Genomic DNA, 24624 nt, shown 5'->3' on the forward strand with positions numbered 1-24624 from the left:
ACACCAGCCAACTTCACCTTTGCATGCATCCGGTTTAAGAAGATCTGGCACTTTCCCCTTAACCAACCTCCGACCAGCTTGTACATTCTGGTGCAGCTTTTTAGCCTCAACTGTGCTTTCTGTTACCACTCCAACAAAATTCACTGGCTTATCCTGTTTTCCTATATCTGGCTTCCCAGTGCTTTTCCTAACCCACCGACACTGTGATTTATTGCAGTGACAACACCTGAGTTTTTAAACTTCTCTTCCCCCTTCAAAGATTTCCTTTTTACCCTGTGGTAAGTTATCCTTATGATCTCCACCGAGTCTACCTTTCCCTTTCCACATGAGGATTTCTCTTTTCCCCAATTTCTATCTCTCATGGATTGAAATTGACTCTGGAAGCCAAACTTTGATTTATGAACCAACTCACAGTGATCGTCCATTTGAGCTGCTAACTTTGCCGTTTTAACTCTCTGTTCTTCCACATGGGTTTGCATTACTTCAGGAAGTTAACTTTTGAAGTCCTCCAAAATATTGTCCCTCTCAGAGTTTCATAGGTTTGCTCTATTTTTAATGCCTTGATCCTCCTATCAAAATTACTTTGTTTGATCGTTTCAAACTCAATGTAGGTTTTTACCAGGGTCCTTCCTTAGATTCCTGAAACGTTGTCTATAGGCTTCTGGCACAAGCTCAAATGCACTTAAGATGGCTTTCCTCACCTCCTCATACACCCCAGATACCTCCTCTGATAATGATACGAATACCTCACTAGCTCCACCTACAGGTTTTCTTTGGATCAACAAAAGCCACATGCTCACTGGTCTCTGCATTTAGGTCTCCATCTTTTCAAATGAGATGAAAAAGGCTTCCACATCCTTCTCATCACATTTAGGCAATGCTTGAATATATTTAAACAGATCCCCACCAGGCCTTTGGTTATCAGGGGTTTGCTCATCCTCATTATCTTCCTCACTAAGCTTATCTATCGCCTTCATCTCCATCTGTTTAAGCTGACTTTCCTGTCTAGGTGCCAATTTCAGAAGTTCAAACTCCTCTTTTTTTTCCTTTCTTATCTCTCCTTTTCTCTCTCTTCTCTCTCTCTCCTTCCTCTGCTTTTAATCGTAATTCAAACTATTCCATTTCGCTGGTCTTTCCTTGTTTTTTTCGCCTCTAACTCAAGCTGCTCATTTCCAATTGAACTTTAACCATCTCTAAAGATTCTGATGGTGTTTCCAGCAAAGGTAAATGCAAGTTATTGCTGTAATTATCTCTCCTTTTCTCACAAAGGAGACAACTCTAACTGCAGATTGTCTGCTAATTCCAGCAGCTTGGCCTTAATCACCTTTTGTAAAACCCCCAATGTCACTTCTTCAACCCCCCCAGAAAACGCTTGGTGACTGCAAGAGCCTCAAGCACTATTTAAATCAACTGAAATCAACACCCAGAACAAAAGACACTAACACCAACCACTCGCTGTCTTCAAGCCCAGCAACCCTAATCCTGACTCGGAACTATAGACCAAATCCCACAAAGAGAGCCCAATCTCTCATGGTCTAGGCCAGATCCCCTCCAGACGTTTCAAGAAAGTAACTCAGACTCTAACTTTGCTAATTGTTTTAAGCAGGTGCGAGGCAAGTATTCACCGAGGGATACAGCTGGCCTACCCACTTAGTTTTAAACAAAAAAACGTATTTGCAAGATTCCAGAATGAAACACAAACAAACAAGAACAGAATATAGAATAACTTAACCAATCCGAAAACTCAATAGATTATCCCAACTTAATGATGCTGTTCCAATGAGTTGTAAAAATCTCCATAAACAACACTCTGGCAAAAAAGAAAAAAAAAACAAACACAGGATCTTATAGGAAAGATGGCAGAGAGTGTCAGTGTGGAACACCTTCTTCCATGTGGCTGTTTCATGGACCAGCAGCCTCAGAAATGACTGACTGCTTTCTTTGAACAGCCAGACTGCTAAAACCAAACCAAACCAGAGAAAAGCTGAGCTGGGAGAGCTGGCCATTCCCCTTTCATTGTACAAGGGGAGTGGCCCCTTTTTTAAAATTTAAACTTAAAAGCTTCCCAAATAGATCAACCCAGGCCTTTTTGGCATCTATGTCTTTGTGACATCCTGAAAAAAAAAAGGACAACCTAACCTTGTTGAATGAGCAGCATTCAACAAATATCACCCATTTGTAAAATCACATGATGGATCCTGTTGAGTTTTTCAAAGCACAGCTGATTGGGTCCAGTCAGCTTGTTTCAAACAGCCAAAGGGATGTTTGATACAATCCTCCAGTCTTTGGGACCTAAAGCCCATTTATCTGGCATCTCACTGGTATTAAAATTTGTTTCCCGCATTATTCATTTGTGCGACTGGCAGTATTTATTTTAGCTTGACACCATCATTCTATTATTGGCTGAGACCACTCATGTTGCTACTGCATTGCAGCAATGTGCAACAGCTAGTTTCAGCTAGCAAGAGATGCTTCAACCTTTGCGATTTTTTTACCTTTCCAGGGTAATTTGAAAGAAACTGCACAATTTTCAGAACCAAATGCGGCATATTCTTTTGGATGTGGGGAAAGTGGATGCTGTATCATTAGTACAGTCTACACATGAACAATGCTGGGACCCCAGTGTTCTAGTGAGCTGCATGATTAGGGAAGTAGAGAAGATTTTAAACTGAATAGTTGCAGCAAGAGATCAAATCTGGGAAGATGTGGCAGGTGAAAGAATGGAGACAAGGCAAGAGAAAAAGGTATTAATATAGACAGTGATAAACTGATTGTAGATAACAGATTGATAAACAGGAATAGATATGAGTACAAATCTAAGAATAATTCAATAAGGCTAGAGGTTGTAAAAATAATAAATGGAGAAAACTAAAGACTCTGTATAGATAACATTTGAAACAAATCATATTAACTGTTAATACAACTAGAAATAAATAAGCACAAACATATAACCACGGCAGAATCATCGCTGCAGGATCATAGATTGGAACCTGAATACTGAGGGTACATGACATTTAGAAAGAATAGGAAGGTCATCTATGATGGAAGGTTGTCTATGTTAATTAATTACAGTATTAGGACAATAGAGAGGGCGACCTTAGATCAGGAAAACAGGATGCAGTAGCAGTCTGGGAAGAAATAAGAAATAATAAAGGCAAGAAGTGACTTATAGACAGGCTCCCTAACAGACACCCCACAGTAGGGTGGAGCATAACAATAGGAGTTTGTCAGAAAGTTACAGTCAGAATCATCAAGGAATTTAGTTGCATATAGGGTGGAAAACTTAAATGAACAAAGGTAACCCAGATGCTCATTGAATGTTTTTGGGGTAGCTTCTTAGAACAGTAGGTTATTAAGACCTATTTAGTTTCTCCAATATTTCCTGTTTGTATTTCAGATTTCAAGGATCTGTGGTATCTTGCTTTTATACAAGACCCTATATTGCCCAATGAGATAGGATTAATCAGCCATTTCATAGTGAAGACTTCCCTAGGTAACAGTGATCATAATAAGATTGAATGCTACATTTAGTTTGAATGTTAGAGGAGTAGTCCAAGGCCATTATTTTAGACTCATGTAGAACTTTTTTTAAAGGGGGCATGAAAGGAGAGCAAGCTAAACTGGGAAATTAGGTTAAATTATAGGCCAATAGAGGTGCAGTGGCAAATATTTAAGAGAATATTTCAGGATACACAGCAAAGATACATTCCAAAAGAGAAAAAAAATCACAATGGGAGAACCCATCATCCATGCATTAGCTTAACACTTTTGATAGGAAAAGTTGCTAGAAGCAATTGGCAAGATAGACAAGTACAGCATTATCAGACAGAGTTAACATGGTTCTGTCAAAGAGAAAACATTTTTAATCAATTAATTGAAGTTTCTTTGAAGAAGTGGAATGTATTCTGGATAAAGGAGAACTGGTTGGATGTACCCTACTTAGATCTTCAAAGGGCATTTGAGACGGTTCCATGTCAAAGGTTATTATGGAAAAAAAAAGCTTGTGAGATAGGGAGTACCAGATTACTGAGGATAGAATATGGGCTAGCTATGAGGAAAGAAAGTAGTCATAAGTGATTCTTTTCTTTGATAGAATAAGTAAGAAGGAAGGATTTCCTATGGCAGATGGATTGGGAACCAGAGGAAGAATTGTTATCGTGATTGGCAAAAGGACCAGTGAAAATATGAAGAAAATCACTCAGTGAGTTGTTGTGATCTAGAGTGCACTGCCCACAAGGATTCAATAGTCATCTTCCAAAGGGAATTAGATAAACTCAAAGATGGCACATTTTCAGGGTGATGTGGAAAGAGAACAGAGGAGTGTGACTTATAAGATCACTCTTTCAAAGAGTTGCACAATGGGTTCAATGGCCTCTTTCTGTTCCATGATGATTCTGCGCTTTCCACAGCAAGTTTGAAAGGGTGAAAAAAAAATCATTGGCATCTGTTCTAACTCTTTGAGTAGGTTCTGTGGTTGCCAGAGTGTGGAGGCAGGGGGAAACAATATTCAATTATCATTTCTTCTCATCTGACAAAATCAGATAAAATATAGAGAGAAATAAACCATTAGTTTTCTAGTGGAGTCAGAGGAATTTCAACAAAGCATGCATTTATTATTCACATCAGTGCCTGTTAGTCTAAAGCCCATTGCAGAGAGATGGTCACCAGGAAAAGGAAAGATATAAATTTTACATTTGCCAAGTGCTCATTAGCTTCTGCATGTGGAACAGAAGAACTGCATGTAACAATTCAACTTCCAGTTGAATAAATGAAACACTTTCTGTTGCTGTCAACTGTTTGCCCAATTGTTCTAAAGAGTTATAAGTCATCATCGTCTCAGGTTTAATTATTCTACCCTGTACTGACATGACTGAACTGCTCCTGACCCCTCATTATATTCCACTACCACTCTTTCCCAGACTGATACATATGGTCCAAATCCCAGATTAACAAGTAGCCCACAGTCAAAGGCTCAATTTTTAACCCGGCCAAACAAAGTGTGCCTGATTAGATAGGTGGACTGGGCATTGTCTAGGGCCCAGGCTTTAAATAGTATAAAATTCATCATATTGAATAAATAAAGGTAAAATATTATTCTAGATCCCTCAGTTTTCTCCATATTGAATGCTGGGATAGGGGCACATAGCTCACCTGGGGCTCCAAAAACCGTTGAGCCTAGTGAAGGTCCACCAACCCCCCCACCTACTCCAAACCCAGGCTGAAGGCCTGACGTTGCTCACCCATCAGGTATCTCTGCAATGCCTACAGCAGCTCAAACATCACTGATGATTGACTGACAGATCATTCCTTCCATTCAAATGGGCCAGAAACTCATTTCAGGGGTATGGGGTGACTCAAACCTTCGCATTCAGGCACAGCCATCACATCCTGTGACCTTTGTGTACCCAAAGCATTCACCTCCAGGTTAGACTTGACTGACACATACGTCAGGGGGCAAGAGGCCGACAGGGTACTTTAGGACAAAGACACCGGATCAGTCATGATCTTAACAAATTGCAGAGGTTTGAGGGGCAGAATGGTCTACATGTGCTCCTAACATTTACGTTTTCCCTATGCGCATATGGAGGTTGGTCTGTGTCATTGGTCAGCGGAATCTGGTCTAACGTCATTATCCCAAAAGCAGTGTCTGTGCTAGAATTTGTCACAAATCTCTGCAGGATCCATTGAAGCTGCTCCTTAAAGCAGTTTTTAAACAAAATTAAGCCAAATTAAACCAAACTGAAGGTAACTAAAGAAAATATCAAATCGAAACATGGTTTTGAGAGCTCATGATGCACCCCAGCTCCTGTGGTGTCTACCAATCACAGAAAACCAAATCCTTGTGCCCTTACTCCAATACCATCTAGGGTACAGATGTAACTATTGAAGAAGGGCAGGCAGTCAGACCAAATGAACTCCTTGAATCCCTCTTGCCTGGACTTGTTTATGGCTGCCTGTGGCCAGGCCCAAACACAAAGCTACAAGAAAGTTCTCCAATCTGCCCAGCCCACTCCATACCAGGTGGCCAAAGATCAGGAGTGAGGAGCTGAAGTGCCAACAAACTTTCAGTAGACATCACTCAGAAAGGAGGAAAGGGAATGGAATCTAACATTGTGTATACTTGGAACACAGGCCCCACAAGACCACAAAAAGAAACACACAGGCAGGGAATCTGTGACCCAACCTTAACCATTATTTTTTATTCATTCACAGGAGCTGGGTGTCACTGGCTGGGCCAGCATCTATCGTCTGATCCTAGCTGCTCTTGAGAAGGGGAGGGTGAGCTGCCTTCTTGAACTGCTGCAGACCACCTACTGTGGGTTAACCCACAATGACAATTAGGGAGGGAATTCCAGGATTTTAAACCAGTGACCAGGGAAGGAATGGCGATATATTTCCAAGTCGGGATGGTGAGTGGCTTGGAGGGGAACTTGGAGGTGGTGGCATTCCCATGTATCTGTTGCCCTTATCCTTCTAGATGGAAGTAGTTGTGGGTGTGGAAGGTGCTGTCTGAGGATCTTTGGTGAATCTCTGCAGTGCATCTTGTAGATAGTACACACTGCTGCTACTGAGTGCTGGTGGCAGAGGGAGTGGATGCTTGTGGATGTGGTGCCAATCAAGTGGGCTGCTTTGTCCTGGAAAGTGTCAAGATTCTTGAGTGTTGTTGGGGCTGTACCCATCCGGGCAAGTGGGGAGTATTCCATCACACTCCTGACCTCTGCCTTGTGGGTTACTCATTGCAGAATTCCTCTTGTCTAACCTGCTGTTGTAGCCACTGTGTTTATGTGACGAGTCTAGTTGAGTTTCTGATATTAAGTTTCTTGAGTTCTATTGCCCTTGAAGCTGTATGCTTTAATTAAAATGCTGTTTCAGTTAATATTCAGAAATGATGGAAGCATGGAGGATGAGATTTTTTGTGTATTATTTTTAAACCGGCTTTATTTCCATATCTGTGTTATTCTAGCACGACTTTCCTTTGACTTTAGCAATCCCTGGGGCCATAATTTTCTCAAAAAACTAGCACCTCATTGAATGGATGTTTTATTGCCAAATTATACCGTGATTTGTAAGCTCAGTTACTGTGTATGATGTTCAAGAGCAAAGCCCATTTCATATTTGCTACTTTGTAGCAGGAGACAAACATGTTGTGTATTGTAAATTAGAAGAAGTAAAATGGCCATGGGCATTTGTAAGACAGAAATTACAATCCTAATGAGATCTGGAAGTTTGTTTGATGTTGGAATGTATGATATTGTGGGAGACAGCAAAAGCTGCTTGAGTCAGGTTACGTCAGTGAGAGAGCATTCTAGCTGGGCTGGCAGATTTTTATGGAAGTTAACATTGAAAAAATCCTGAGCAAACAGACATTTATGCCCTGATTTTAAAGAGGCCAGGGCAATCACAGAATCCCACAGTTGTTATGATACAAAAGGAGGTCACTTGGCCCATCATACTCTCACCAGCTCTATTAACCAGTGCCAACCTCCTGCCTTTTCTCCATACCCCTGCACATCATTATTATCCAAGTAACCATCCAACGTTCTCTTGAATGCCTCAATTGAACCTGCCCCCAAGCACATTTCCAGGCAGTACATTTTATACCCCATCTAACTTGCTGTGTGAGGGTCAGTTTAGCTCAGTTGGTTGGACCAGCTGGTTTGCAAAGCAGTGTAATACCAACAGCATGGATGGAATTCCTACACCACCTGAGGTTACCAAGAAGGATTCTCTTTCTCAACCGCTCCCCTTGCCTGGCTCTCAGATTAAATCAACATTCGTCACCTCTTTCTAATGAAAGAACAGTCCTATGATCTGGTAAGACTATGGTGTCACAATTTGATGTGTGAAAAGCTTTTTACAAATGCAAAATCCAGTGTGTGCACAAAAAGCAGGAGACCCCATTGATCAAGCCTGGCCTCGTTTAATAGGCCACATGTTAGAAGGCTGCTGGGCCTGATACAGCATCGCTGCATTATCTTCTGGCAGGCTGAGGTTGGAGTGGGAAATCGCTGACCAGAGGCTGCAGCCAGCGAGAGTGGCAGTCAGGCAGTAGGAGAGGTTTGGAGGCAATTGGGACTTGGGTGTGGGGCAGTGGAGGAGGGGGAGGCCAGAGACTGGACAGCCTGGGGATTCTTCTCAAGGCAAAGTCTGGGAAGATCTCTCTTGATGCTCCTGACCGAGTGCTGCTGTAGACATGGCAGCCCTGGTGATGTCACCAGGCTATGGCAACCTTTGAACCTAAGGACACCTTGGTCACCTGTAGCCTGCTGATGGTAGTGTAGTACAATTGTCATGCGAGTTTGCAATCCAGAAATTAAACAACTAATTAATCACAAAAAATAACCTGGAATGAAAGTCTGTCTTCATAATAGTGTCTGTGAAATCACCATCAATTGGTGGAAGACACCATTTCGTTCGCTAATACCTGTTAAGGAAGGAAATTTGCTGCCCTTGCCTGCTCTGGCCTGTGTGTGTGTGCGCGATGGGACTCCAGACCCACAGCAGACTTTCAACATCCCTCAAAGGGCAATATGGGATGGACAATAAATGCTGCAAATGCCTACATGCCAAAAAAAATAAACACAAAAAAAACAGACGCTATGGATTTGCAAATCCAGGCAGGGACAGAGTGACTGAACTCAGCCTAAACTTTAACCCATTCCATCCTCAGGACTCTGCAGAGTAACAGTGCCTTGGAGCAATGCAGAGCTTCATATTTTATGAAAGGGATTCAACAATTGATGGGACTGAATAATTTCTAATGCGTTAGATGCATTAATTCAACCGACGACCTGGGAATACATTTGCAGGGGTGAATGGAGGACATTTTAGAAATGCCAGGAGTCAAGCCATTTTGATTTAAACTCTTAGCAGGTGGATTTGCATCAGCTTCATCTGGGCTTGGGAATTAAATCCCTGAAGGAACATTGTTCAAAGGGAGTAAGTAGCTGTAGGAACTGGAACAATTTCAAGACACAGATAACACATTGTGCAGTGATGGTTCTGATCCTGACATTCTTCCTCCTTAATAACAGCTATCAGACCAGAAAAGAGCTTATTAAGAAAGTCCCTAAGGCTCTGACAAAGCTAGATAATTGAGTAATGATCCATTTGGTCCAGCCTGAATTCCTACAGTGAGTTAGCTATTCTCAGCCCAGGCAGCCTGTGGGAAACTGTCCTGAGGTCCTATCCTTCCCACCCTCTGATTGCTAAGTAGTGAAATCTGCTGCAAGTGTCCATATGTTGCTAAGCAGAATTGGGCCCAGCTACAATGCTTCCTCAAAAAGACTGAAGGAACTGTCAACACCCGAGATCCGTGCTCTCAGAAGTGCTCCCCGTAGGAGTGAACCTCCCAGGCAGCATGCAAGGAAGGCGAGACCAAACACAGATAGCCACCCACTCCAAATTTCCTGGCAGCTTTTTTTTAATGGCTATGTTATTGATAAAGCAGTGGTTGCATCACAGGCCAAGGAAACATTTACATCCCAATTCAGTGAGGAACTCTAATATTCCCTTGAGAATTTCTATCTTCATTCTATCTAATAACAGTGCCCATGTTCTAGCTCATCTGTCGTTATCTATACCTTTGTTACCTGGCGACTCAGCTATTTCAATGGCCTTATGGTATTATCAAAAACTGTAAGTACAACAAACTTTTATCTACCCACCTCCATAACCAGTGCTCCTCAAACATGCCAGAAGATTCCCCTGGCCTCTGGAACTACTCGGACTCCATTAGCCATGCAGCTGATGCAGCTGCCACCCCCACACTGATTGATGATGTCACTTCCGCCCCCATCATGGCCACTCCCACAACCACATCCGCCCCTCACAATTCCTCATACATCACACATGACATCACTTCCGCCCCTCACATCATCGCTGATGTCACATATTCAGTGACTTCCGCCACCCCTACTGCCATGTCTGCCACCACTTCCGCCCTCACCAACACCACTCACCTGCATTCTGCTGAAACGCCCCCCACATATCCTACTGTCACCATTCCCAGCCCCCAGAACCCTGAGGGGAGCACCACCCCTGCTCATGACTCCACCCCCATTCCCCCCACCATCACACTCCAGTTACTGGCTCCGCCCCCACTCCCAGCTCCACACCCACACCAGATCCCAGCTCCCAGCCCTGCCGAGTTTTCACCATCCCTCCAGACCTTCCCCTCACTGAGGACAAACGATCAGTCCTCAGCAAAGGACTCACCTTCATCCCCCTCTGTCCACGCATCAATGAATTTAATACACGACGTGACGTCAAACATTTTTTCCGCCACCTCCAGCTCCGAGCTTACTTTCACAATCAGGACTCCCGCCCACCTTCCGAGGACCCCTTCGCCCACCTCCAACACACTGCATCTACCTGGACACCCCGCGCTGGCCTATTACCTGCCCTCGACCTCTTCACTTCGAACTGCCGCCGGGACATTAACCACCTCAACCCCTCTCCCCAACTCTAACCTTTCACCCTCACAACACGCAACCCTCCAACCCCTCTGCTCCAATCCCAACCTCACCATCAAGCCAGCAGATAAAGGGGCGCAGTGGTAGTCTGGCGCACTGACCTCTACACCGCTGAATACTGGATTAGTGGTGCTGGAAGAGCACAGCAGTTCAGGCAGCATCCAACGAGCAGCGAAATCGACGTTTCGGGCAAAAGCCCTTCACACCGCTGAAGCCAAATGCCAACTCGAGGACACCTCTTCCTACTGCCCCCTCGACCATGACCCTACCCCCCATCACCAAACCATCATCTCCCAGACCATATAGAACCTCATCACCTCAGGAGATCTCCCACCCACAGCTTCCAACCTCATAGTCCGGGAACCCCGCACTGCCCGGTTCTACCTCCTTTCCAAGATCCACAAGCCTGACCAACCTGGCCGACCCATTGTCTCAGCATGCTCCTGCCCCACTGAACTCATTTCTACCTACCTCGACATTGTCCTATCCCCCCCAGTCCAGGAACTCCTAACATACATTCGAGACACCACCCACGCCCTCCACCTCCTCCAAGACTTCTGTTTCCCCGGCCCCCAATGCCTCATCTTCATCATGGATATCCAATCCCTCTACACCTCCATCTGCCATGACCAGGGCCTCCACGCCCTCTGTTTTTTTCCTCTCCCAACATCTCCAACAGTACCCTTTCACCGACACTCTCATTCGTTTGGCCGAACTGGTCCTCACCCTTAACAATTTCTCATTCGAGTCCTACCACTTCCTCCAGACCAAAGGGATAGCCATGGGCATACGTATGGGCCCCAGCTATGCCTGTCTCTTTGTTGGCTACGTAGAACAGTTGATCTTCCGTAATTACACCAGCACCACTCCCCACCTCTTCCTCCGCTATATTGATGACTGCATTGGTGACACCTCGTGCTCCCGTGAGGAGGTTGAGCAATTCATCAACTTCACCAACACATTCCACCCTGACCTTAAATTTACCTGGACCATCTCTGACACCTCCCTCCCCTTCCTGGACCTCTCCATCTCCATTAATGACGACCGACTTGACACTGACATTTTTTACAAACCCACCGACTCCCACAGCTACCTGGATTACACCTCTTCCCACCCTAACTCTTGCAAAAATGCCATCCCTAATTCCCAATTCCTCCGCCTCCACCGTATCTGCTCCCAGGAGGACCAGTTCCACGACAGAACACACCAGATGGCCTCCTTCTTTAGAGACCGCAATTTCCCTTCCCACGTGGTTAAAGGTGCCCTCCAACGCATCTCGTCCACATCCCACACCTACACCCTCAGACCACACCCCTCCAACCATAACAAGGACAGAACGCCTCTGGTGCTCACCTTCCACCCTACCAACCTTCACATAAACCAAATCATCCGCCGACATTTCCGCCACCTCCAAAAAGACCCCACCACCATGGATATATTTCCCTCCCCACCCCTTTTCGCCTTCCGCAAAGACCGTTCCCTCCATGACTACCTGGTCAGGTCCACGCCCCCCTACAACCCACCCTCCCATCCTGGCACCTTCCCCTGCCACCGCAGGAACTATAAAACACCTCCTCCCTCACCTCCATCCAAGGGCCTAAAGGAGCCTTCCACATCCATCAAAGTTTTATCTGCATATCCACTAATATCATTTATTGTATCCGTTGCTCCCGATGCAGTCTCCTCTACATTGGGGAGACTGGGTTCCTCCTAGCAGAGCGCTTTAGGGAACATCTCCGAGACACCCGCACCAATCAACCACACCGCCCTGTGGCCCAACATTTCAACTCCCCCTCCCACTCTGCCGAGGACATGGAGGTCCTGGGCCTCCTTCACCGCTGCTCCCTCACCAGCAGACGCCTGGAGGAAGAACGCCTCATCTTCCACCTCGGAACACCTCAACCCCAGTGCATCAATGTGCACTTCAACAGTTTCCTCATTTCCCCTTCCCTCACCTCACCCTCGTTCCAAACTTCCAGCTCAGCACTGTCTCCATGACTTGTCCGGACTTGTCCTACCTGCCTATCTTCTTTTCCACCTATCGACTCCACCCTCTCTTCCCTGACCTATCACCTTCATCCCCTCCCCCACTCACCTATTGTACTCTATGCTACTTTCTCCCCACCCCCACCCTCCTCTAGCTTATCTCTCCATGCTTCAGGCTCTCTGCCTTTATTCCTGATGATGGGCTTTTGCTCGAAACGTCGATATTACTGCTCCTCAGATGTTGCCTGAACTGCTGTGCTCTTCCAGCACCACTAATCCAGAATCTGGTTTCCAGCATCTGCAGTCATTGTTTTTACACTCATGGTATTATCGCTGAACTATTTATCCAGAAACTTAGCTAATGTTCTGGGGACCCAGGTTCAAATCCCACCGTGGTAGATGGAGTGGAATCTGAATTCAGTCATGGATCTGGAGTTAAAAGTCCACACATGACCATGAAGGGATTGTCAGAAAAACCCCATCTGGTTCACTCACGGCCTGTCGGGAGGGAAATCTGCCATCCTTACCTGGTGTGGCCTACATGTGACTCACAGACCCACAGCAATCTGGTTGACTCTTAACTGGTTTCTGTGCAATTAGGAATGGGCAATAAATGCTGCCTAGCTAGAGGCGCCCACATCCCGTGAGTGAATAAAAAGGTACTCTTGTCTGGCTTCCCATATTCTACCCTCCTTATACAATAAAATTCTGCTGTCTTAACCACGTATTAAATCTTTTTCCTTATAGCTTTGCAATTGCTGACCTCTATTGACCTCTCATTCTTGTTTTCAAGTCCCTTTCTTACTTTGCCTCTTCCGATCTCTACAATCTTCTCCAACCCCAGAACCTGCCTGGATTATCTATCGTTCTCTGATTCAGGCCTCTGAACATCCCCAGTATAATTCCTCCACTGTTTTTGGCCATGCCATCAAACACCCCTGGCCGTAAGCTCTGGAACCCCCCCGCCCTACAGCTCTACACCTGATTGAGGCAATAAGACTGAGCATTAGACCTTCCTCTTTACCCCAGTTTTTGGTCCTCTGACCTAAAATGGTACTGGAGCCATATTTGACACCCAGTGCTTGCGTTATTTATGTTATTGTTTTTAGCTATCAGCTTTCTCTCACTGCACTGCGTTTTAATTCTGCAACTTGAAGCTCCAATAGAAGATGAAGAGGGCATTAAACTGCTCAAATTTGAGTCCTTCTTCTTAGGACATATTCTGCTGTTCATTGAGTTTAGAATCTTTCAAGACAAAGTGCACTTACTCTGTCCTGAGGTTTTTTTTCTTTTTCTCAAAATGAACAGAACCTGTAACACTCCTGTTTATTTTTTTTATTTTTTTTCTTGTTGTGTGTGCGCACATGTGTGAGACACGGTGAGAGACGCAAGGTGCACCAATCTTTATTCAGTTTCCACCACCAGGAAGAAAGGAAACACCCGAGTGGCCAGTGACGAGCAGTGCCCTTCACATCAAAGGGCAATGCTACGTGATCAAACAGTGAAGGGGAGGGCAGGGATTAAACCAAAATAGAGTTGGAGGGGGAAATAATGCACTTCACTCCCTGCGGCGCCCACCTCTCCCTGAACAACTCCAGGGTGTTGGTCGACACCGTGTGATGGTCCTGAGTTATTAACTCAGGCAATGCATGTTCATCAAGGATTCATGATGTTCAGATAAGAGGATATTATTTAATCAATACAATTGAAAAATTCATTGGTTGCAGCAGAGACTTGGGGTCTTGCTAAATTTACCAAATAAGAGCACACAATTTATTAAACTCCTAACTTTTCATGGAAGCAATTGTTGTAATGTATCAGATTTAAATGGCAGGGTGAACTTGTCCTGGATGCACCAGGTTCTCTGTTTAATGTGAACAAAAATGTACGTTGAAATCAGGTGGCAGAAAAATAGAGCATTTCCCTTCACAGGTACATGCCTCGAGAGATCTGATTATCCAAGAGAGCCCAGTGCACTGTTATCACCCAGAGAAAATTGCCAGGAATATGAGCTTGGACACAATGAGTCACAAGATCTGCCAGTCCTTCACTCAGAGTGGGGGGGGGGGGGGCGATAGTCCCAGTCAGGGCAGTGGGGAGCATTGATCCTGCAAGTGAAGGTTTCTGTGTCCTCAAAACCAGCAATGTGGAGCCCAGAGGCCCCAGAAGTACTGAGGAGGGGCCGCTAGACAAGGGAGGTGGCACAGTTGCCACAGCAGCTTCAATGGCTGCTGGGGTTTGGGTCCGTGCCATTTAAGTGACCCTCCCTTGCCCCCTTCACCCTCACCAGATGTTACCAGGCAGTACCAGGGGGTCCCAGTGCCACTGGTGAAATGGTGACAAAAGTGGTGAGAGGAGACCCTTAATCGGCCACTCCAGGGGTCAATTGACCTCAGAGAGTCTCCCTCCCTGCTGCTAACAAGATGGCACTGCAGCAGGAAGATGGCACACAATCTACTGGTACCAGTTTGTACCGTTGTACTCCACCTTCCCCCTGCCTCCCCTTCCCTCCCCAACCTCCCAAATCCACACCAAGCCCAAGGACTGGTAAAGTTGAGCCCCAAGTATCCCAATCTGACATCTCAATACTGGCCCTGAGTGTTCCCAATTTTAATCATACTAATTAGATTAGATTAGATTAGATTACTTACAGTGTGGAAACAGGCCCTTCAGCCCAACAAGTCCACACCGCCTCGCCGAAGCGTAACCCACCCATACCCCTACATCTACATCTACCCCTTACCTAACACTACGGGCAATTTAGCATGGCCAATTCACCTGGCCTGCACATCTTTGGACTGTGGGAGGAAACCGGAGCACCCGGAGGAAACCCACGCAGACACGGGGAGAACATGCAAACTCCACACAGTCAGACGCCTGAGGCGGGAAATGAACCCGGGTCTCCGGCGCTGCGAGGCAGCAGTGCTAACCATTGTGCCACCGTAACTGCTATTGCCATCACCATCACTAAACCTTTCCATCTCTTAATCCTCTTGCCTCCTTAAAGAAACACCTTAAAACTTACCTCTTAGACCATGTTTTCAGGATGACCTGTCCTAAAATCTCCCTCTGTGGTTCAATGTCAAGTTTTGTTTTGTAACTCTCCTGCAATTAGTCTTGCCATGTTTTATTACAGCACATAAGTGCACATTGTTGCTGTCACTGTAATTGGCATTCTGTTCAGGAAAGACATTGCTCAACCTGCTTAACTGTGAGATGCTGAGAAAAGTGTACTGACCATCTGGCTGTGCTGTCTGGAAGTAATTGCAGTCAGTTAGAAGGCAGTTTGTGAAGGGAAGATGAACAACATGACTGCCATTTACTTGACTGCGCAGAAGGTTGTTGATGTATAATGCTTTATTTCACGTGGTTTTTACCTTCCCTGAAAATCATTCAGAGAACAAAGTTTGCTTCTAGAGGTCATAGCATATCAGAGACTCAAATCAAGTATTTTTAAACCAATTTACTCCCATTAGAGAGAATCCATGAAGGTATGGAGAGGGTCAGAGATAGATGGTGGAGGGCAGTGGTTTAAACTAGTCAAACTGTGAAACTTATAGAGGCTTATAAAATCATGAGGGGCATGGATAGGATAAATAGACAAAGTCTTTTCCCTGGGGTGGGGGAGTCCAGAACTAGAGGGCATAGGTTTAGGGTGAGAGGGGAAAGATATAAAAGAGACCTAAGGGGCAACATTTTCATGCAGAGGGTGGTATGTGTATGGAATGAAGTGGTAGAGGCTGGTACAATTGCAACATTTAAGAGGCATTTGGATGGGTATATGAATAGGAAGGGTTTGGAGGGATATGGGCCGGGTGCTGGCAGGTGGGACTAGGTTGGGTTGGGATATCTGGTCAGCATGGACGAGTTGGACCGAAGGGTCTTCTTCCGTGCTGTACATCTCTACGACTCTATAAGCCCAGGCTGTTATGAATGTACCAAATTTCAGTTGACTGTCAGACTTAGGGATGTCAATACTGGCCCACTTTAGAGAGATTTGCCCCTTCCAATTTTGTGAACCATTTGAAATTAATGACTTCAATACACCAGCTGCAGTCTAACCAGAGCTGTCAGCATATTCTTTGTAATTAATACCTCGACTTATGATGCACAAGATTCCATAAACTTTGCTAACCACCATTCTACCACCTTTAAAGGCCTTTGTCAATGAAAACTGGGTTCCTTGGTTCATTCACAACTAAGAGAACTGCACGATTTAAGTTTTATCACCTATACCTATTCATTCTGCCAAAAATGGTCAGTTCAATCTTCTCCATATCAGATCTGTTACCAGCCCGCCCATTTACAAGCCATCTTCTTATAGTCAATTAGCATCAGCTGCATTGTCAGTCATGTCTCCTAGTTTAGCATCACCAGCAGGTTGTCAAACTTATATTTTGTATTCAAATATCCCAAGTAATTTGCATGAAATAGTTGTGGTAATGAACCTTGGGCAAACACCACTGACAACCGTCTTCAAACCTGAAAATCAACCATTTACTATAAGTCAGTGTTTCCTGCCCTTGAGCCAATTTTTGTCAAAGTTGACATTAAACATTCTATTCCATGGGCCTCAATTTTAGCAGTCAGTCTCTTATCTAGTATTCTGTCAAAAGATTTCTTTAAATATATAATGACAACATCCACTGCAGTCTCTTCATCAAATGTATCTGTTTCATCATCAAGAAAAAAATGCATAAGAATATAAGATCTTAATTAAATGGAGCAGGAGTCGGGCAGATACTCAGTTGAGCCGGCTCCACCTTTTAATAAGAGAGGAAACATTCTCTCAGAATCCACTTGAAAAGCTTCCCCAGAACCTTCAATACTGTTCAATGAGATCAATTCTCATTCAACAAAGCTCCAATATAGGTAGACCTAAACTGCTGAACCTTCATGAAATTATCCCAAATGACTACTCCTGGCTGCTTGTGGTAATTGTCACCTCTACCACTATCAAGTACTGTGTAAGGGTTAACTCACTGCCCTCAATTAAAATCATAGAATCATAGAATCCCTACAGTATGGCAGCAGGGAATTTGGCCCATTGAGTCCACACCAACCCTCTGAAGTGTAACCATCCCTGACCCAGCCCTTTGTCTTATCCGTGTAACCCTATAACTCTGCATTTACCATGGCTAACTCGTCTAGCCTGCGCATCCCTGGAGACTTTGGGCAATTTAGCATGGCCAATGCACCTAACCTGCAATTCTTTGGACTGTAGGAGGGAACTGGAGCACCTGGAAGAAACCCACACAGACACAGGGAGAATGTACAGACTCCACACATAGTCACCTGAGGGTGGACTAGAACTCAGGTCTATAGCACTGTGAGACAGCGTTGCTAACCACTAAGCCACCATGCTGCCCTACTCTCTGTCCCTAGTTGCCCTTGGGAAGGTGGTGGTGAGCTGCTAATCAGCAAAGGCTTTTCCAAGTACAATTTTGCTTTTATGAAACTATATTGATTTTTGATTGCATTGTGATCTTCCAAATGTTCTATCAAATTTTTTTTTACCAATAGATATGAGCTTTTCCAAAGAACAGATGTTAGGCCAATTGGCCTATTGTTTATTGTTTTCTCTTCCCCTCCTTTCTATGATGAAGTATTTCATTTGGCATTTTCCAGCCTGCTGGACCTTTCTGGAGTCTTGGACTCTTCCTTCCAGGTCACTCTATCTGTCCAATAAACTGCCAGTGGTGAATGTTGGTGGCACGGTGGCTCAGTGGTTAGCACTGCTGCCTCACAGTGCAAAGGACCCAGGTTTGATTCCAGCCTTGGATGACTGTGAAGAGTTTGCACATTGTCCCTGTGTCAGTGTGGATTTCATCCAGGCCCTTTGGTTTCATTCCATAATCCAAAAATGTGCATGTTAGCTGAATTGGCCGTGCTAAATTACCCACAGTGTTCAGAGATGTGGAGGTTATGTGCATTAATCAGGAGTAAATGTAGAGTAATAGGATATGGGGAATGGGTCTGGGTGGGTTGCTGTTTGGAGGGTCAGTGTGGACTTGTTGGACCAAATGGCCTGTTTCCAAACTGTAGGGATTCTATGATGATGCCTAAGCATCAACCATCACCACCACTTCTCTGTGAGTCATTTAATGCTGGGACCAGTGTTAATCACTTTAAGGTCCGATTTCCAGCTCTACCCTTGGGAAGTGCCGATCAGCATCAGGCAGGAATTGGTGGCCACTGCTGAGGTGACAAATCAGCAAAGGCTTTTCTAAACATGATTTTGCTTTTATGAAACTACATTGACTTTTTGATTGCATTGTGATTTTCTAAATGTCCTATCAAAATTTTTTTGGAATGGATATGAGCTTTTCCAAAGAACAGATGTTAGGCTAATTGGCCTATCATTTATTGTTATCTCTTCCCCTCCTTTCCATCCCGATGAAGAGAGGCCTGGAGTTAATGTAAGCCTGCAGCACTGCCGGGGCTAGTCTGGAAGTGGTCACCAAGGAGGATAAGAATTTTAGAAGTGAGGGTCGGGGGGGGTTGTGTGGAGCTAAAGGGAGAGTATAACCTGGTTAAGGTCAACATGTCTCCGATGGTCAAAATGAGGTGATTCAAAAACAGCACATGCACAAAGGAGGCTCCAAATGGTTTCCCCCCCTCCATTTTAGGACAGAGGAAATGTTTTTTCTCTATCAGGAGGCTGTTGGTCAATAGAATTGTCTTTCCTGGAGTGCAGAGCAGGCTTGGTCATTCCTGACGAAGGGCTTTTGCCTGAAACATTGATTTTCCTGCTCCTAGGCTGCTGCCTGACCTGCTGTGCTTTTCCAGCACCACTCTAATCTAGACTGTGATCTCCAGCATCTGCAGTCCTCACCTTCGCCTGGGTCATTTTAAAGGTTGAGTTTGATAGATTCTTCGTTGACAAGAGAATCAAATGGTTATTGTGGATCGACAGGAAAGTGGAGTGGAGGCCAAAGTCAGACCAGCCATGATCTTATTAAATGGTGGAGTGGGCCCAAGGGGTCCAAGTGACCTACTCCAGCTCCATGTGTATGTATATTATATGTATGTGTGTATGTGTTTGTGTGTGTTGTGGACATACATCTTGTAATGCATACATGTATATAAATATATATTACTCCCTCCCCCTCTTGCCCAGCACCAGCCTGTGCACCTAAACCTGTCAGTTTTCACTTAGTGTGAGCTTCCTTCACAACAGGTAAAATAAAGGTCCAGGCCAGGCGTCGCAGTCTCAGGATATGGGTAGATCTTTTCAGATCACCCAGAGAGTGCTGAGCCTGTGGAATTCTCTGCCACAGGAAGTGGTTTTGAGGTCAAAATATTGAATATTTTCAAGAAGGAATTAAACATAGCTCTTGGGGCTAAAGGGATGAACAGTATGGGGAGATAGTAAGAACAGAACACTAGGTTAAATGATCAGCCATGATGTTAATGGTGGAGCAGTGCAAAAGGTCAAATGGCCGACATTTGCTCCTGGTTTCTCTGTTTCTATACTTCTCTGAACCTCTCCAATTAGCTGTAGATATTTTCTTTGATTTTTGGTGCTTTATTCTTTCACAATCTCTGGATATTGTTTTCTGTCCCTAACATCACTTGAGGAGCTGGTTGTGAGCTGCTCTTTTGAACCACTGCAGACCACTGCTTTTGCTGTTGTGATCCAATCATTTTCACCATCCATATGTGCTGTGGATACTAGCAGTCTGTGGTGATGGTTACAGTTGATGCTGGCGAGTGTGGTGTAACTATAGCTTTAAGAAGTGTATTTTGCCCTTTTTTTTAATGAAGCAAAGTTGAGACAGAGGTTGAGAGCAGTCTGTAAAGCCAAGAATGTAAACAGCTTGTGAGGCCTTGGGGTTTTTTCAAGTTGGAATAATAGAAGCAGCCTGAATGGGTGGGTCAAGCTACCACAGGAGGACGATTTTAGTTGTAGCTTTTAGCAGTTGCTGTGGTCTTGAAACTGGATGTAGAGGCTCTTATTCCTTTCTCTGTTAGGACTAAAAGCTGGGGTTCTCTTCCTGTTGCTAGAATTACATGTAAGACAATCTATTTTATGGAATGTACTTTTGCCAAGGGTGTGGTTATGGAATATTGCTTTATTGGAAGAGTTAATTAGTTGTATTTAATATATATTATTGTGTTAAGCATTTTGATAGAGTTACAGATCAACCAATTATTTTATTTTACTTTTATTTTGTCTGTATTTTAACTGTTATGTAAAAATAAAGCGTGTTTTGCATTAATGTCAAGTAGCTTGACCAATCGAATTGCATCAGGAACGCAACGCCTTACACTTACCTTTAAAATAAGGAAACATTAGAGTGTGTGCTATCTTAAAGTCATAGAGTCATAGAGATGTACAGCATGGAAATAGACCCTTACATCCAATTCATCCATGTCCTAAATTATCCAGATATCCTAAATTAATCTAGTTCCCATTTGCCTGCACTTGGCCCATGTCCCTCTAAAACCTTCCTATTCATGTCCCCATCCAGGTGCCTTTTAAATGTTGTAATTGTACCAGCCTCCACCACTTCCTCTGGCAGCTCATTCCATACATGTACCACCCTCTGCGTGAAAAAGTTGCCCCTTAGTTCTCCTTTAAAACTTTCCCCTCTCACCTTAAACCTGTGCCCTCTAGTTTTGGACTCCCTTTACCTGTCTATTCACCCTACCTATTACTTCATGGTTTGACAAACCTCTATAAGGTCACTCCTCAGCCTCTGACACTCCAGGGAAAACAGCCCCAGCCTATTCAGCCTCTCCCTATGGCTCAAACCCTCCAAACTCGGCAATACTTTTGTAAATCTTTTATGAACCCTTTCAAGTTTAGCAACCTCTTTCATATAGCAGGGAGAACAAAATTGAATGCTGTATTCCAAAAGAGGCCTAATCAATGTTCTGCGCAGTTGCAACATGACCTTCCAACTCCTATACTCAATGCACTGACTAATAAAGGAAAGCATACCAAACACCTTCTTCACTATACTGTCTACCTGCGACTTCTTAATACATTTTGAGGGGTTTGGTCTGGTCCATAACACTTGGAACAAAGGTAGGTCTTATTCTGCAGTTTTAAGTAGGTCACGAAAATTAGTTCAAGAGTCAGTGAGCAATAATTGGTCAGAGGAGGAGAAGAGCTGTCACCAAAGGAGGAGGCTCCATACAATTAAAAAGATGTTTCTGGTAACTCTGAGGTACTGGGGCCTCATTGAAGTCCCACCATCTGGTTGGTAGCTCCATGCAGTTACCACTAGGAGAAAGGCTGCTAGCCATTTGGAGCCAGTGACTGTTGGGATCAAGGAAATCCATAAGCTATTTGCTTGGTACAGATTGGGAAACTAGACTTCCGGGACACCTGGGTGAGTTCCAGCCTAGCTAACTGAATTGTTTGTCCTGTCTGTCGAGCTGAGGTATAGCCTTGTGAATCCAAGGAGGGCAGTCTTGGCAGAAGAGTTTGAGCAGTTGGATGGTGAACAATTGCTGGGATATTCTGGGTTTGAGTTCTGTTGCATGACAACTACCTGCAGTCCAAAAGCAAAAACAGGAAGGCATCTTGGCTGGATGGGATGGAGCTCCAAGCCTACATCCTTGGAAGCAAAGTTATTGGGATAGGAGAAGGAGACAAAGTTTTAATGTGATTTACTGAAGCAATGTCACTAATGCCCTTTGGGTTTGTGAGAAATCCATGGAGTGTGTCTTGATGACATTTGTGTGTTAACTTATTTAACTCATGTTAATTCTGGATGTTAGAGCATAAGTCTTCCATATTTTTATTCCATATTTCCTTGAACCACCAATCTAACCTACTCATAAATGTTGACAGATGGCTGTTAACTACCCAAACTGCTGTGCGTCCACTCTCACTCACTCTGATTCACATATAAATAAATATTTTTAACAAACAAACAAAGTAAACGTGATGATGCAAAACTAAAATATATAAATTGTTTTACTTTTCGAAGTTTGCCTGCAAAGGTTTATTTTGTTTGTCAAAAATCATGAACTCTTATGGCTTTAGTTTCTTTGTGGGTACCTTAGGTGTCAAACTTTCACTACTTGAAACAAAAACATTACTGATTACTAACGTGATTGTAACAACTTTAACAGGCTTGACCAGGATGGACTGAAGCAGTCCATGTTCAAATACAAGATCTGGATAATATTTGGCTATGGCTAGGGCTGACAAATGGCAAATAGCATTCACACTGCACAAATGCCATGCAATGACCATCTTCAATAAGAGACAATCTAACACATGCCTTGCCATTCAAAGGGTGTTACCATTACTGAATCCCCAACTATCAGCACCCTAGGAGTTACCATCGACCAGAAACTCAACTGGACACACCATATACATATAGCAGCTACAAGAACAGGTCAAAGGCTCGGAATATTGCAGCAAGTAACTCACCTCCTGACTCCCTAAAGCCTTTTACCATCGACAAAGTACAGTGGAAAACTCCGCCTTTGCCTGGATTCAAGAACAACATTCAAGAAACTTTACACCATCCAGGGTAAAGCAGTCCACTTTTGGTTGGCACTACATCCTTTAACATTCACTCCGTCCACCACCAAAGCTTAGGAGCAGCTGTGTGTACCATCTACCTAATGTACTGTAGAAATTCACCAAAGATCCTCAGACAGCACCTTCCAAACCCATAACCACTTCCATCTTGAAGGATAAGGGCAGCAGATCCCCGGGCACACCACCACCTGCAAGTTCCCCTCCAATCACTTACCATCCTGACTTGGAAGTACATTGTCGTTCCTTCACTGTCTCTGGATCAAAATCCTGGAATGTCCCTCCTAATGACATTGTGGGTCTACCCACAGCAAGTTGATTGCAGCGGTTCAAGAAGGCAGCTCACCACCACCTTCTCAAGGGCAACTAGGGACGGGAAATAAATGCTGCCCACCCAGGGATGCTCACATCACATGAGTGACTTTAAAATAAACAGAAATTTGGTCAATTCATCTGGGATCATAACACCATGCATTAGATAGAACATAGAACATAGAACATAGAACAATACAGCATAGAACAGGCCCTTCGGTCCACGATGTTGTGCCGAATATTTGTCCTAGCTTAAGCACCCATCCATGTACCTATCCAATTGCCGCCTAAAGGTCGCCAATGATTCTGCCTCTGCCACTCCCACAGGCAGCGCATTCCATGCCCCCACCACTCTCTGGGTAAAGAACCCATCCCTGACATCTCCCCTATACCTTCCACCCTTCACCTTAAATTTATGTCCCCTTGTAACACTCTGTTGTACCCGGGGAAAAAGTTTCTGACTGTCTACTCTATCTATTCCTCTGATCATCTTATAAACCTCTATCAAGTCACCCCTCATCCTTCACTGTTCCAATGAGAAAAGGCCTAGCACTCTCAACCTATCCTCGTACTACCTATTCTCCATTCCAGGCAACATCCTGGTAAATCTCCTCTGCACCCTCTCCAAAGCTTCCACATCTTTCCTAAAGTGAGGCAACCAGAACTGCACACAGTTCTGGCCTAACCAAAGTCCTGTACAGCTGCAACATCACTTCACAACTCTTGAATTCAATCCCTCTGCTAATGAACGCTAATACCATCGGCCTTCTTACAAGCTCTATCCACCTGAGTGGCAACTTTCAAAGATCTATGAGCATAGACCCCAAGATCCCTCTGCTCCTCCACCTTACTAAGAACCCTACCGTTAACCCTATATTCCGCATTCTTATTTGTCCTTCCAAAATGGACAACCTCACACTTGACAGGTTGAACTCCATCTGCCTCTCCTCAGCCCAGTCTGCATCATATGTAAGTCCCTTTGCAGCCGACAACAGCCCTCCTCACTATCCACAACTCCACCAATCTTTGTATCATCTGCAAATTTACTGACCCACCATTGTAAAGGTAACAGATAGGAACCTATGAATATCAAATCACACATCCATTTCTTCCTATTATTTAAGGAGTTGACTCCTTAAAATGTGTAAACAGTGTATAACAGTATGAATGTGACATATGGATGTCAGCATGGATTGCATGGTACATCCTGGGTGGGCAGGCAGGAACACCAGTCTCTTTCCTATCCACACCTTTGAATGTCTGCAGGCCAATGGGCTCCACAGCATGTTGCTCCCAGTGTGTTAACAATTTCTGTGCTTTTCTCGCTCTGCTCTTCCATGTAAAACA

This window comes from Chiloscyllium punctatum, chromosome 3, assembly GCF_047496795.1.
Source record: "Chiloscyllium punctatum isolate Juve2018m chromosome 3, sChiPun1.3, whole genome shotgun sequence".
In the NCBI taxonomy this organism is placed as follows: Eukaryota; Metazoa; Chordata; class Chondrichthyes; order Orectolobiformes; family Hemiscylliidae; genus Chiloscyllium; species Chiloscyllium punctatum.